The sequence below is a fragment of the Palaemon carinicauda genome, chromosome 28, assembly GCF_036898095.1.
Source record: "Palaemon carinicauda isolate YSFRI2023 chromosome 28, ASM3689809v2, whole genome shotgun sequence".
Taxonomy (NCBI): Eukaryota; Metazoa; Arthropoda; class Malacostraca; order Decapoda; family Palaemonidae; genus Palaemon; species Palaemon carinicauda.
Window position 1 is genome coordinate 64772370 of NC_090752.1, and position 12790 is coordinate 64785159.

The 12790-nt window shown below is 45.1% G+C and overlaps 1 long non-coding RNA gene across 1 annotated transcript in view; it reads right to left on the reverse strand.

Moving 5' to 3' along the window:
- Positions 1 to 1570: 1570 nt before the first annotated feature.
- Positions 1571 to 12790, reverse strand: part of LOC137622076 (uncharacterized) — a 37539-nt gene continuing 26319 nt past the window's right edge. The window contains exon 3 of the long non-coding RNA XR_011040347.1: positions 1571 to 1767. This is a non-coding gene — a long non-coding RNA (uncharacterized lncRNA). The remainder of the gene's footprint in view (positions 1768 to 12790) is intronic.

Sequence of the window (12790 nt, forward strand, 5' to 3'; positions counted from 1 at the left end):
GAGGAGAAGGAAGTCCTCTTCGGCAAAGGGGAGGACGAGCCTTCCGCCTTATACGCCCTCTAGGGGCCATGGGATCAGCAAGCTGACCATCACAAGGCCTCTGCAGAGGAGTCTCTGTAAGTGAACTCCCCCAGGGGGAGAGTCACCAGCATGAGAGACCGTGGGACTAAGTTCCACCCTCGAAAGATGTTCAGAGGGGGAATCAAAGCTTTCAGCTACCTCAGCAACAACAGGAGCAGTTTGATCCGACACACAGGAGGCCTCCGTTATAACAACGTCGACGATAGACAGAGGATCTACGTCTGCTATCGCTAACGATTGCTTAACAGCTGCTCCCAGTTTGATCATGTCAAACAGGGCTTCCTTGGAGGGCGAACCCTGAAGCCCCAAGGAAGTCCAAAGCTGTAATAAATCATTATTATTTACAGTGAAATCAATATCCTCCTCCGAGGGAGGAGGGGCAGCTGCCTCGCTATGGGAGGCAACTACCTCTCCCGCACCCAGGGATTGGTCAACAGAACAAAGGTCTACGCTACCCCTCGATGGCCTCTCGGAAGAGACCGATCGAGTAAGAGCTTCGGAGGAGGTTTGGGCTACGGAAGAAGAGGCCTTGGGATTTTCTCTCTTCAAAGAAGCCTTTGGAGGAGAAATATCCCTTTTGGAGTTCTTCTTCCGGCACCGGGCAAACCTCTCCCACTGGGAGGTAGACCACTCCCTACACTCACCGCATACATTACCCCTATCACACCGTTGGCCCCTACAATGAGGACACAAGGTGTGAGGATCTGTGTCGACCGCCGACATAAAGGTCCCACAAGGGCGGTCAGGAAAACCAGGACACGTACGCATTATTAATAGAGACCAACTTCACCCACTCTGTAGAAAAAGAGAAAGCAAAAACAAATTAATGGCAGTCAAGTGAGGGTGAGGGCAGACACGTCTGTTCATCACCCGAGCCAAAAGCAAAATGAAGTATTCACAGGTGTGTGTGAGGGGGGGGGGGGGTAGCAAGCTACCCCTCCCTATCCCCCGCTAACTAGCGGTGTGGTAGTAAACCCTTGTTAAAATTCTAATGGCTCGTCATTTCAGCTACGCCGAAATAATAACCCATATCAAATAGCGTGGTTTGTATTTCAGTTACGGAACAAATCATACTACAGGTTTAAGAAATATGGCATTCCATTGTCCTAAGATAGAATGTCTAGAATCTATGACCGATAAAAATATACAATCTGATGTTACATTAGCTACTGCATTACAGATGAGACTTTTTTATTAATTTACTTTTTGAGAAATATTTATTTATCTAGAATGACCTGATAGTAAACCAATATATTTATGTATAATCATGACAAAATATATGACCATCTCACCAAAAAATAATTTGAGAACAATTTACCTTTCAAGGGAATATCTGCGATACTGGACTTTTTCAGAGTATATGCTCAATACTATAATGTACATAAGCTACCTTCCACAGATATTAATTATCTATAATGTAACCTAACTTCGGTGCCAACTTCTAAAAAAAAAAAAAATTGACAATATTTTCAACTTATCTTTGAACTGATGTCAGTTAAATCTTACAACCTCCATCCCTGTTGTCAGCTTTGACATAGATGTGAATAATTTAATCTTGTGCCATCGACATTCCTTTGGCTTCCATCTCCTTCCCATATCAATAGGGCCATCATGTTGCTCACTAGAAAGTCTTTTGTTTACTGGCTTTGACTTCCGGATTTCAAATGTGCAGGTAAATAAACACACCTGAAAAGAAAAGCCAAATATCTTTACTCCAAATGTTCATAACCCGACTCTTGATAATCAATTTGATACAGAGTCCATTTTCAAGATTATATTTTAGAATAACTGGCATATGCAACTTCATCTTTAGAAATCAATATAATGGCACAGTGATAGGTGCCGTTATAGTATGTGGCCTACCTTTTTGGATCTGTTATAGTATGTGGCCTACCCGGTTTGAATGTGTCCTACCTAAGCCGGTTTGAATGTGTCCTACCTTAGGAAGAGTTTGTATATATATGTAATGAAATCAATTATTTTTCACAATTGTTTAATATCTAACAATACAATTTTAAAAGAACAGTTTCCTTGCCTACGAGTATGACGGGAGAAGCTAACTTAAAAAACCCACCTAACCTATGCTAAAATCCGTGTCCTTACCCGGGGGGGGGGGGGGGGGGGGGGCCCTGCGCCCCCCCCCCTTATGCTAAAAGCCGTGTCCTTACCTACGAGTACGACGGGAGAAGCTAACTTAAAAAACCCACCTAACCTATGCTAAAAGCCGTGTCCAAAATTATAGTAGCAGACATGTACAGTATAATATGAGACTGGTGGTTTCATATCAGCCCTATTCTTTTTATCAGTACTATTCATGATAAGGATACTAGTATCGTCATTGCACTGGAAATATAGCATTTGAAGTATTAGGAGAATATAAAATCTCATAATTATATAGATGAATAGATAATTGAAGATATAATCAAATTTTAGTAAAGTCTCAAATGCAAATATAAACAAGTGAGCAAGTCCTGAACGCGGACATGGTCCTCGTAGAGGACATACCTCCGCCAAGGTGACCTAGATCTTCAAATGTACTTGACCTTCACGTGACCTTGACCTTCAGGTGACCTTGACCTTCACGTGACCTTGACCTTCAAGTGACCTGCTTGACTTTTGACCTTCAAGTGATCTTTGTTCATTTGCCACTGATACTTAATATGACATTGATATAATGCACCAATATGACCTTGACCTTTGACCTTTATAAATTTGAACATCACCCATGGGTTGCGCCTGGACTAGGACTTCCCTGTTGGCTTATGCAAAAGTCAGTGCTTTATTTCTGTCTCTTGATATGGCCACTTATGTCATAGTGACACCAGTGACCCCTGTGACCTTGACCTTGGGGTGACCTTGACCAAAATTTAATCAGTTCTTCCATACACATTGGGGAACTACTTGGCCAAGTTTGAAGTGATTCCGTGTAGAAATGTGGCCTCTACGTTGTCCACAGACAGACAGACAAACAGAGAAACAAACAAACAAACAAACAAACAAACCGAACCGAAAACATAACCTCCGCCGCTTGGCGGAGGTAAAGATATCTGCCATGTACACAAAGTGAGTACTGTATCAGTATGATTTATTGATAGTGGCCATGTGGCACTTTGCAAGGTTCAGGGAGGCCATTGACAAATGTTTTATGAGGATTAGATACACCAGTTTCCCTGTAAATTCTTTGATAAGAGGGGTAGCTCGGTACATCGAAGGGAAATGTAAATTAAGAGGTTTCTTCCAGTTAAGGGAACATATTCTCTCTCTCTCTCTCTCTCTCTCTCTCTCTCTCTCTCTCTCTCTCTCTCCAAAAAGAGAAAACGAGAGAGATAGAGAGATCGTCCAAGAAGGAGGGAAAAGGTTGGATCCCTTCATTCAGACCAGCAGTGCTTGTGCACAGCTTCTTACGAGAGTAGTGTTTCCCGATGTTTATTCCCACTATGGAACAACTCTGAGAAACTCCTTTTCCCAGTATGAGACCAAGCGCAAGTAAAATGTTTGTGAACACCCATATTAAGCACACAGATCACTCCTAGAGTTTTGTGAATTGATGTTCCTTCTCGCTATGGGATACCTCTCAGTATTTACCCAAGAAGAGAAGTTCTTAGTACTCTACTATGGAGAGAAAAATAGCAAATCCTTCATCCTTCAACCGAACATAACGATGTTTATGGATTGCAAATCTCCTTAGATTATATTGTTGTTTGTCATCAAAGGGACAGACCAGTGAGGGAATAAACATAAATGCTGTCCAACAGGAACAAGAATGTGGATACCAGCAGGTTTGCACAGAAGACTATCGCATAGCTATAGTCTCACCACCTGTCTCAAGGCTGAACAATACAATCGGGCACACTATTTCATCTTTTTTTCTTTTCTTCTTGTTTTGTTAAAGTTTTTATAGTTTATTAGATATTAATTTTAATGTTACTGTTCTTAAAATATTTAATTTTTCCTTGTTTCCTTTCCTCACAGGGCTATTTTCCCTGCTCTTCCAACTAGGGTTGTAGCTTAGCAATTATTATTATTATTATTATTAATAATAATAATAATAATAATAATAATAATATTGCCGAGACTGAGAGGAGCTTTTCTTTCCACTAGTGGAATAGAGCCCCCAAAAAGTAGAAGTATTCCTCTGGTGGCACCAAACCCAGATGATGGCCCACTTTACCTGATACATGATGGTGGAGAATTTCCTGAGGCATTGCTATATTTCCCACGGTGTCTCGCTCGAAAAGCCTATCTCTCGGATGAGGTATTGGATAACATCCACTTATAGTGCTAATGATTCTACTGAGTTATTGAAAATCTGCAGGTTGTGGCATGGGAGAAGATCCCTTGGAATCTTTACTGGAGGAAATCGGTACTATTCTTCTGGAGGCCATTTTTCTGATCTACTAGAGTCAACTTTAAGTCTTGGGATGAAAACGCCTTGTTCATCTCTATTCAGAAAAGGCAAAAAGACAGAGAAGCATAGATATCTAGCCTGTCCTAGGGATGCTGGATGCGTCTTTGAATGCTGTAGGTTGGGTCTGACGTTTGTAGGCAGTAAAATGATATTTTAATTATAAAATAAACTTTTGAATATACTTACCCGGTGAATATATAATAGCTGCAACTCTGCGGCTCGACAGACACATACATAAAAAACTCGCGAGCGATCGCTATGCAGGTTGCGGGTGTGCCCACCAGCGCCAACTGTCGCCCAGATACCACTCTCGGATGTAAACAAAACCTTCAATTTCTTCTCATCCCACTGCGTCTCTGTTGGGGAGGAAGGGAGGGTCGTTTAATTTATATATTCACCGGGTAAGTATATTCAAAAATTTATTTTATAATTAAAATATCATTTTTAAATATTTAACTTAGCCGGTGAATATATAATAGCTGATTCACACCCAAGGAGGTGGGTAGAGACCAGAGTTAAATATGTTTACATCGTATAAGCTAAGAGTTTTTTCATTTTGACAGTTATCCATATAACAAAACCAAAATAAATAGGTACCTGGTAAGGAAGTCGACTTAGACGATTACTCTGCCTTGTAAGTCTGTCTTCCTTACGGAGCCCAGCGATCCTCTTAGGATGCTGACAGACTCCCAGGAGCTGAAGTATCAAGGGCTGCAACCCATACAACAGGACCTCATCAAACCCCTAATCTGGGCGCTCTCAAGAAATGCCACCAAATCAACCAGGATGCGAAAGGCTTCTTAGCCTTCTGAACAACCCATAAAAACAACATTAAAAACATTTCAAGAGACAGATTAAAAGGATATGGAATTAGGGAATTGTAGTGGTTGAGCCCTCACCCACTACTGCACTCGCTGCTACGAATGGTCCCAGTGTGTAGCAGTTCTCGTAAAGAGTCTGGACATCTTTCAAGTAAAATGACGCGAACACTGACTTGCTTCTCCAATAGGTTGCGTCCATGATACTTTGCAGAGATCTATTTTGCTTAAAGGCCACGGAAGTTGCTACAGCTCTAACCTCGTGCGTCTTAACCTTAAGCAAAGATCGGTCTTCCTCACTCAAGTGTGAATGAGCTTCTCGTATTAACAATCTGATAAAATATGACAAAGCATTCTTTGACATAGGCAAGGATGGTTTCTTAACCGAACACCATAACGCTTCAGATTGGCCTCGTAAAGGTTTAGTACGAGTTAAGTAGAACTTAAGAGCTCTAACAGGGCATAATACTCTTTCTAGTTCATTGCCTACGATCTCCGATAAGCTAGGAATATCGAAAGATTTAGGCCAAGGACGAGAAGGTAGCTCATTCTTGGCTAGGAAACCAAGCTGCAGAGAACAAGTAGCTTTTTCTGACGAAAATCCGATGTTCTTGCTGAAGGCATGAAGCTCACTGACTCTTTTAGCCGAGGCCAAGCATACCAGGAAAAGAGTCTTAAGAGTGAGATCTTTCAGGGAGGCTGAATGTAAAGGCTCAAACCTGTCTGACATGAGGAATCTTAGGACCACGTCTAAATTCCACCCAGGTGTAGCCAAACGACGTTCCTTAGAGGTCTCAAAAGACTTAAGGAGGTCTTGCAGATCTTTATTGTTGGAAAGATCTAAGCCTCTATGCCGGAAGACCGAGGCCAACATGCTTCTGTAGCCCTTGATCGTAGGAGCTGAAAGGGAGCGAACTTTTCTCAGGTATAAGAGAAAATCAGCTATTTGGGCTACAGAGGTACTGGACGAGGATACGGAAACTGACTTGCACCAGTCTCGGAAGACTTCCCACTTCGATTGGTAAACTCTAATGGTAGACGCTCTCCTCGCTCTAGCAATCGCACTGGCTGCCTCCTTCGAAAAGCCTCTAGCTCTCGAGAGTCTTTCGATAGTCTGAAGGCAGTCAGACGAAGAGCGTGGAGGCTTTGGTGTACCTTCTTTACGTGTGGCTGACGTAAAAGGTCTACTCTTAGAGGAAGACTTCTGGGAACGTCTACCAGCCATCGAAGTACCTCGGTGAACCATTCTCTCGCGGGCCAGAGGGGAGCAACTAACGTCAACCTTGTCCCTTCGTGAGAGGCGAATTTCTGCAGTACCTTGTTGACAATCTTGAATGGTGGGAATGCGTAAAGATCTAGGTGTGACCAATCTAGGAGGAAGGCATCTATATGTATTGCTGCTGGGTCTGGGACTGGAGAGCAATAGATTGGAAGCCTCTTGGTCAGCGAGGTTGCAAAGAGATTTATGGTGGGTTGACCCCAAGTCGCCCAAAGTCTCTTGCACACATCCTTGTGGAGGGTCCATTCGGTTGGAATTACTTGACCTTTCCGACTGAGACAATCTGCTAGGACGTTCAAGTCGCCCTGGATGAACCTCGTTACTAGGGAGATGCCTCGATCTTTTGACCAGATGAGCAGGTCCCTTGCGATCTCGTACAGAGTCAATGAGTGGGTACCTCCCTGTTTGGAAATGTACGCCAAGGCCGTGGTGTTGTCCGAGTTGACCTCCACCACCTTGCCTCGAAGGAGATTCTCGAAGCTTATCAAGGCCAGATGAACCGCCAAAAGCTCCTTGGGTTTCTGAACTGCTAGGGGAAGACCCTCTCGTAGACTGATATTGTCTTTCCACCAAGTCAGACAAGTCTTTATCTTTTCGGAAATCGGGATCGAGACCGCCTCTAGCGTCTTGTCCTTTTTCCAGTGAAAAGCCAGATGGAATTGTAGAGGTCGGAGGTGTAGCCTTTCTAGCGAGACAAATTGCTCCAGGGATGACAGCGTTCCTACCAGACTCATCCAAAGCCTGACTGAGCAGCGTTCTTTCTTCAACATCTTCTGGATGACGAGCAGGGCTTGATCTATTCTGGGGGCCGACGGAAAAGCCCGAAAAACTTGACTGTGAATCTCCATCCCTAAATACAGAATAGTTTGGGATGGGACCAGCTGTGACTTTTCCAAGTTGACTAGGAGTCCCAATTCCTTGGTCAGATCTAGAGTCCAATTGAGATCCTTCAGACAGCGATGACTGGAAGAGGCTCTGAGAAGCCAGTCGTCCAAATAAAGGGAGGCTCGAATGTCCGATAAATGGAGGAATTTTGCCACATTCCTCATAAGCCTCGTAAACACGAGAGGAGCTGTGCTTAGGCCAAAGCACAGGGCCCGAAACTGGTACACCACATCGTCGAAGACGAATCTCAGAAAAGGTTGGGAGTCTGAGTGAATGGGGATGTGGAAGTAAGCGTCCCTTAGGTCTAGAGAGACCATCCAGTCTCCCTTTCTGACCGCTGCTAGGACTGACTTTGTGGTCTCCATGGTAAACTTCGTCTTTGTGATAAAGACATTCAGAGCACTGACGTCTAGCACCGGTCTCCAACCTCCTGTCTTCTTTGATACTAGGAAGAGACGGTTGTAAAACCCCGGTGATTGAAGGTCCGAGACTTTGACCACCGCTCCCTTCTCTAGCAAAAGAGACACTTCCAGTTTCAGGGCTTGTCTCTTTGCTTCCTCTCGGTACCTGGGAGAGAGATCGATGGGGGACGTCGCTAGAGGAGGTCTGCGTACAAAAGGGATTTTGTACCCCTCTCTGAGCAACCTCACAGATTGTTGATCTGCGCCTCTCTTCTCCCAGGCTTGCCAGAAGTTCTTGAGTCTGGCACCTACTGCTGTCTGAAGTTGCGGGTAGTCAGACTCTGCCCCGGGAGGACTTGGATCCTTTCCTCTTTCCTCTCTTCCCTTCGGCACGAGCACCTCCCCTGCTGGAGGCTCTGCCACGAAAGGGCGGGATAAACCTGGACGCTGGAGTGTCTATCCTAGGTCTAGCAGACAAGGCAGGCAAAGGGGGAGCTTTGCGAGCCGAGGACGCAACTAAATCGTGGGTGTCCTTCTGCACTAAAGACAAGGCAATTTCCTTAACTAAGACTTCAGGAAACAAGCACTTAGACAAGGGCGCAAAGAGTAGCTCAGATCTTTGGCATGGCGTCACTCCTGCTGACAGAAAAGAGCACAGAGACTCTCGTTTCTTAAGGACTCCGGACGTGAATGAAGCGGCAAGCTCGTTGGACCCATCGCGGACGGCCTTGTCCATGCAGGACATAATGAGTAAGGAAACATCCCTATCGGCAGATGAGATTTTCCTACTCAGGGCTCCCAAACACCAGTCCAGGAAGTTAAAGACTTCAAACGCCCTAAATATGCCTTTAAGAAGGTGGTCCAGGTCCGAGGGTGACCAACTAATCTTCGAGCGTCTCATGGCAAGGCGACGGGGAGAGTCTACAAGACTTGAGAAGTCGCCCTGGGCAGAGGCAGGAACTCCCAAGCCGAGAACTTCTCCCGTGGCATACCAGACGCTCGATCTAGACGAGAGTTTAGATGGGGGGAAGGCAAAAGCCGTCTTCCCTAAACTCCTCTTGGTCTCTAACCAATCGCCTAACAGCCGTAAAGCTCTCTTGGATGAGCGAGAGAGAACGAGTTTCGTAAAGGCAGGCATGGTAGCAGGAACGCCTAAAACAAACTCGGACGGCGGCGAACGAGGAGCTACAGAAATAAAGTGATCAGGGAACAACTCTTTAAAAACAACCATGACTTTTCTAAAGTCCAAAGATGGTTGAACTGCTTTAGGCTCATCTAATTCTGAAGGCTGATCCTCAGGCTGTGGTTCAGCAACGTCCTCATCTGACAGTTCCTCATCTGATAACTGATGAGAAAACGGCAAAGGTGTAGGCAACGTTTGACTCGCAGAGTCCGGTCGCACTGGTGCATACGTGACGGAGCAGGACGCAGCGTCCTGAAACTGCTGAACAGTCTGGGAACTGTCAACAACAACAGGTGCGCGAGGACGCACAGCGTCCACCCGAGACTGTTTAGACCGTCTGGGTTGTGCAGTCAACACCATACCGGGTTGCGGAGGTTGACGCACCGCGTCAAAACAAGTCGACTCTGATGGTTGGTGAACGTCCTGAACGTCACCAATCGCATCAGTGCGTTGCCTAACGTCAACGTGCGGCTGGAAATCCACACTGGATCGCATCGGTGGAGGTACAACCCCAACTGGTTGACGCGAGAAAGCTACATCCACGTCAACAGGACGCACAACAGAACGCTTGGATGGCTGATGGCCAGTAGGTTCAACGGAAACCTTCTCAGCGTTGTAGTCCTCCATCAAGGACGCAAGCTTGGACTGCATGTCTTGCAGTAACACCCATTTAGGGTCTACGGAAGCAGGTGCGGTAACAGACGGGGTTAGCGAATGAGACGGCACAACTTTGCCTCTCTTAGGCGGCGAGCAGTCATCAGATGACGGCAACGGGTCCGAACTGTCCCAGTGGCTACATCCGGGACGTTGGACTTGTCCTGAAGGGACCGACTTGCGTTTTAAAGGTCTAGAGACCTTGGTCCAAGGTTTCTTACGTGAAACACCTTTGGACGACGAGGTAAAAATGGGCTCTCTCGTCTTATGGTAGGGGCGATCTTGACGAGATACGCCTGATACCAAAGAGGGAACGTCTGTTCGCTGATCAAGGCCTCTCGAACCCATAAGTCGTACGACATTGCTTCTCCCCTGGGCTTGGGAGCTTGCAAGAGGTCCCGAACTAGGTGGACGACAGGCACGAACAGACGAACCCTCGGTCGCAACACTGTTCACAACACTTTGCGTAACACTAGGCACTTTCCCACTTTCCGCCGTGGCACTTTGGCACTTGAGTTCCTTCACGTCCGCCATGAGATGATTCCGGTCACTTGCTAAAGCCTCAACTCTCTCCCCCAAGGCATGAATAGCACGCATTATGTCTTGCATAGACGGTTCCTGAGTGCTAGGAGGGGGATTAGGAACAACCACTACAGGGGAAGGATTAGGTTCAGGGGCATGTGGAGAGGAAAAATCTACAGACCTAGAAGAACTTCTCCTTACCCTATCTCTCTCTAGTCTGCGTGTATATTTATCAAATTCGATCCAATCGAATTCCGAAAGGCCCACGCATTCCTCACACCGATCTCCCAATTGACAGGTTTTACCTCGACAATTGGAACAGACAGTGTGAGGGTCGAGAGAAGCCTTTGGAAGACGCCTATTACAGTCCCTAGCATTACACTTTCGAAACTTGGGAACTTGAGAAGGGTCAGCCATTTTGAATTAGTCAAGGGAAAATTCCAAAAAACGATCTAAGTCATCAACAAAAAATCCGATTCAAAAAAGAGTTCAAGGGTTTATTTGAAGAAAAACACCTGTACTGCGAAAGCTCAAACCAAATTAAAGTACTTCACCAAATATGATGGGAAAAACTCCAGGTTCTACTGCGAGTAAAAGTACGTCTTGTCGACACGTCGACAGAGAAGAAATTGAAGGTTTTGTTTACATCCGAGAGTGGTATCTGGCCGACAGTTGGCGCTGGTGGGCACACCCGCAACCTGCATAGCGATCGCTCGCGAGTTTTTTATGTATGTGTCTGTCGAGCCGCAGAGTTGCAGCTATTATATATTCACCGGCTAAGTTAAATATTTAAAATTGTCAATTTTCTGTTGATGTTTGTTGTGAACATGACAGAGCCAGTGGTACTGAGCCACCTTTATCATTATTATTATTACATGCTAAGCTACAACCCTAGTTGGAAAAGTAGGAAGCTATAAGCCCTGGGGCTCCAACAGGGAAAATAGCCCAGTGAGGAAAGGAAACAAGGAAAATAAAATATTTTAAGAACATGTTGACATATGCCACTTTGGTTGCATTGTTGTTCATCAATGCAACTGAATGACCGACCATAAAAGACTGGAAATGCTGAAGTGCTGGGAAGCTGTATTCAATTCCATATCATTGAGTTGCAAAGATATGTCCATATGTCCTGATGCCAGATGGTCCAGGAGATGGGGGACCCTCCCTTTCTTTGACATGTTTGTAGAAACATGTGGAGGTAGACACTCTATGGGAGAACCCCGACACAGATTCTCCTTGGAGGTAGACACTCCATGGGAGAACCCCGACACAGATTCTCCCTGGAGGTAGACACTCTATGGGAGAACAGACTCTCCTTCATCTAGCCACCAAAGTAGCTCGAGTTAGGTGCCATACTTAATTAGTACCAGGGTCTGTGGAGAGAGTGTTGTCTGCAACCAATGTCTCTTTAGACACTATTGTAACCATCGTAGATGGAGGCAACAGGGAGGAAAAACAATCTCTAATAATGTCACGTGACCTATTAGTAATTGTCATTGTTTCGCCAATACCTTTGTCTGATGAAGGAAAGGATAAGCTGCTTTCCTGCATCGGGGGGTTATTCTATCCTGGGATGAATGAACTTTCCCAGTTAAAGTCTCTATGCCCATGCTCTGGTGTATGGTTCTTTGATTTGTCGAAAGCCTGGACTTTTCTAGATTTGTCACAAACCTTACATCGTGACAAAGAAGATTAGTCTGTCCCAATACTGAGAAAGTTACGACTCTGAGTCTGTCAGTATCAGCCAATTGTCTAGATACTGGATCGGACGAATTTATTGGCATAAGTCATGGACAGCCAGAAGAAAAAGAACTTTGAACTGTAAGACTTGGCTCACTGGAACAGAGTGTAGATACTTTCTTGAGTGATTTATAGAGATTTGGAAGTATGCATCCCTGAGATCGATGAAAATCATAGTTATTCTTCTCCACTGTTTGTCTGACTGTGCTGGGTGTCACAATCTTGAACCGAGTCAAGTGGATACACTTGTCCAAGGCTGAGAGGTCTATGATGGGCCTCCAGTCTCCAGTGCCTCGACGAACTTTATGACTAAAAATAAACAGCTGAAGAGGCCTGGAGACCCATTCTGACTTCTTTTAGAGCACCCTTTACCAGCATAGGCTGAAACTTTGACTGATGAATTAGATCTTAAGGTCTTTTTTATCCTAGATGATAAAAGCACCACATCCTCAGAGCTGGAATGAGGGGATGGAGAGAGCTGGTGAACATGTGGTGGTATCTGAAACTATAAATATCCACTATTCATTACACTGCCTCATGAAATTGCAACCTAATTCATTTCCATACTCTTCTCTCCACTGGCGGTGGCTGAATAGAGGAATTGCTAACTATAGCGTAAAAGAGGGTCTTGCCTACCTTTTTCTCTTCAACTCTGGTTCTGTCCCTTTCACCAATGAAACAAGTGACCAGAATTGGTAGGCTACGGAGGCAGGGACAGTTAGAGTCATTCTTATTTTATTATATTGAGAAAACTAGAGCTCAATCCTGTATAAGGCTGAGAGCTAGTAACAGGCGTGTGAGCACTTGTATAGCTTACCA